Below are 3,362 nucleotides of genomic sequence, written 5' to 3'. Positions count from 1 at the left end.
CCTTGGGGTGTAGGGAGAGGACAGGAGCCCTGGGGCACATGGGGGGACAGACAGCACAGACCTTGGACATGGGGTGCTGTCTGTCCCACTCCTACCAGGAGCTGCCCTTTCCTCTCCAGCCAGAGGCTTTCCCTGCACTGAGATGTGGCTGGTGGCGCTGAAGGAGAGCAGGGGGCTCAGCCCATCCCTGCCAGGGCCATGGGCCAGGCACTGGTGCTGGGGATGGAGGAGCCATTTGGCACAACCCCAGCTGCCCTCTCATTGCTTGGCTTGGGCTGGGTCCAGCCTGTGAGGAGTGGAGGGGCAGAGTCCCAACGTGTGTTCCAGCAATAAGGGGGTCATGAGGATGGTGAAGGACACTGTAGCAAGAGACCATGAGTTTAATTAACAAAATTTCTCTATGGGGCACTATATTTTTAAAAGTCTTTCTATGCTGTACATTTCTCCTGAAGCTGAAATAATGTACTGTTGGTAGGGGTTCTTGTATAGTGTACAGAAATCGGCAGAATATTTTCTTGCTGCGTTCAGTGATTTATTAACCGAAGTAAAGCAGACAAATATGAAGTGTTAGCAAAAGTTGAAAGAAAAAACACAAAAGTTTGTGCCTTTTTTAGTTTATTTTTCTGTTGCTATATAATCACTGCACTAAAACCTTTCCAGAGGGGTAAAAAAAACAAAAAGCAAAAACTAGTCTCTTAATAAGGGAGGAATATGTAAAGTCTAAATTGAGCATTAACTTTTTTATTAGGCTATTTAATTAAACTAATGTTGCTGGTTTTATTTGATACCTGTGCCTTTGAAATAAAACTCTACATCCTGTCAGAAAATCCAAACCTGGAATAAATCCCACCAGATCCCACAGACACAGAAGTACCATCAGGTTTACCAGTATTTTCTTCTAAAACGTGTAAATTTTACCTGATGATATTACAGTATCTGATTGTAATACCTGTTGAGTTTCCTGGGGAAGAGGTGCTTTGGGAAGGTGTGGCTTTGGGGGTGCTGTCTGCATTCCTCCCCAGCACACGGAAATGCACTGATAAGGATTGAGTTGTTGCCACTTGGCCGGTAGCTGCCAAGAAAATTTATTCCCTTAATGCTTCTGCCAGTTGCTTTGTGACCAGGCTTTTTGGAAGAAGTCCAGCTGGTTGCTCCCAGCTCTCCAGCCAGGACAGCTTGTTTCTGAAGGAAAGGGCTGGCTGCCAAATAGGCTGGGATTTGCTCTCCTTGGAAGATGGCGCAGGCTGCCAGAGCTGCATCCCTGGTGGAAGCAGTGGGACAGGGGTGCTGCCAAGGTTGGCCTTAAAAGCACCACATGATGCTGTTGTTCTGTCTGCATTCATGGGAAGTTTCCCTAAGTGCCGTAGCTCAGGCACAGCTCTGGGGTCAGGGGTGCTGGGTTCTGCCCAGCCAGGCTCACCTGCTGCCAGGGAAGTGTAGGGCAGACCACAGTGCAGCTCACAGGGTGGCACATGAGGTTGAGCTGCCTTTGGCAGATCCATCCCTCCGGTCTGCATCTTTCAGGTTTTAACAAAGTGCTTAGAAAAGATCAGCACAGCCCTTTCTCAGGCCCTGAGCATCTTCTCCTGACTCTCCCCATCCCAGCTCAGGGCTGGGTGGGTGAGGAGCAGCACAAGATGGTTGTGGGATTGGTCCCAAGCAGATGAGGTGGTGATCTGGACCTCCTGCCAGTCCTTGAGTCTTGATTCCAACAGAGACCCACATCAGTGTGAGATGAGAGGGGATTTTCCTGAGTCAGTTTGGGGGCTTCTCTTTCCAAGGACAACATTGGCAGGAGTGTGTGGAAGAGTGGAGCGTGTCTTGGGTTTGAGCCCAAGGTTGGTAAATGTGGTGGTTGAGTAAGATCAGTTCAGATTTAGGTGGGGGATGTTTTAGACATGTGAAGGCATTTCCCACACTGCTCTTACTCTGCAGTGCAGGGGGGCTCTCACAGGCCTCGTGCTGCCTGCAGGGGTGCAGTTTCCTCACCTGGTTGCTCCCTCCTTAGACTGGGGCTTTTTCTGCTAATCCCTGTGCACGAGACACTGCTCAAGTGTCCTTTGCTTGGAGGGGCTTGGGGCAGAGCCTTTGTTCCCGGCGGAAAGCACTAGGTGTTATGTCCAAAAATTAAAAAAAAAAGAAAATGGGAAATAAGGGAAAATTTGCATTACTGTGGCTGAGATCCACAGCCTTGGGGTTGTCCCAGCCCTCCAGCACAGCCTGGGCCATTCCCTGTGGAGTGAGTGGGAACTCCCTCCACATCCTGAGCAAACTGGCATCTCAAGCACATGTCAGATTTGGCAATAAGCTCTCTGGGAAGCTTGGCCCCTAAACAGATCCAGGCTGATAATGCTAAGCAATCAAGCCAACAAAGAAAGTGGTTTCTAGTCTGACTTGAAACCCTTGAATTTGTATTTGTTGTAAATTCATGCTGTGTTCTCCCTCAGTGCAGCAGACAGCCCCTGCAAGATGCTTAGGAATGGCACCTGTGTCTCTGCTGGGAGATGCAGAAAAGTCCAGGGCATTACCATCAGTGGAAAGCTGCTCTTTTCCCTCCCCTCTGTCCCTAGGTGGGGTGCTATCTCTGAGAAAGCCTTCACCTTTCTCCAGAAGTGATCCTGCTTTGTGGGGATGGGTGCAGCCTGCAGGACTCATTTCAGAATTGCCTTTCAACAAATGCAGGGGGCAAATGACCCTGGGGACATCTGTCCCCGGGGCTGGGACCTGGGGTTGTTCTACCCTGTGTTCCTCCCCATGGCAAATGAGGATGATTCTTCAGGCCATGCTGTCAGAATTTGTGTCCCTGGGGAGGGCAGGCAGGACCAAGGGCCAGCAGAGGCTGCTGGGGCTGGGATGTGCCTGGTGGGGTCCTGGTGCTGCTCACCTGCAGCACGAGCACAAAGGCTTTGGTGCCAGGGCTGTCCTGGGCCCTGTCCTTGCTGTGGCCACCTGGAAGAGCAGAAAATCCCATGGTCAGAATTCCCAAGGGAGCTGTGGCTTTGCAGATCTTTGTCCCAGTCCTTGCTGCTGCTGTTGCTCACTGATCCACACCCCTGTGTGATGCAGGTCTGCTGCCTTTTAATTTGCCAGATTTGCTGGCTGAGGTGCAAATGGATAGAAACTGCAGGGACTTCCAAATTGCCAAACACACAAAGGCATGAACCAGCTCTGGTTACCTCTGAATTAACAATCTCACTTTGGGTGTGCTGGGGCCTGTGTTTCATTAGTGCTGGTGTGATGCTCTTGGTATGCACTCTACTTAAAGCTTAATAAAGGCATTTTAATTGGACACTAACTGGAGTCTTGCAGTGGAATATACTGCACCACATAAAGAAAATGAAGTAATGCTAAGTGTTAAGTAA

The sequence above is a fragment of the Ammospiza caudacuta genome, chromosome 4 (assembly GCF_027887145.1).
Source record: "Ammospiza caudacuta isolate bAmmCau1 chromosome 4, bAmmCau1.pri, whole genome shotgun sequence".
In the NCBI taxonomy this organism is placed as follows: domain Eukaryota; kingdom Metazoa; phylum Chordata; class Aves; order Passeriformes; family Passerellidae; genus Ammospiza; species Ammospiza caudacuta.
The sequence above is the reverse complement of the archived record's forward strand: the minus strand, read 5'-3'. Positions refer to the sequence as shown.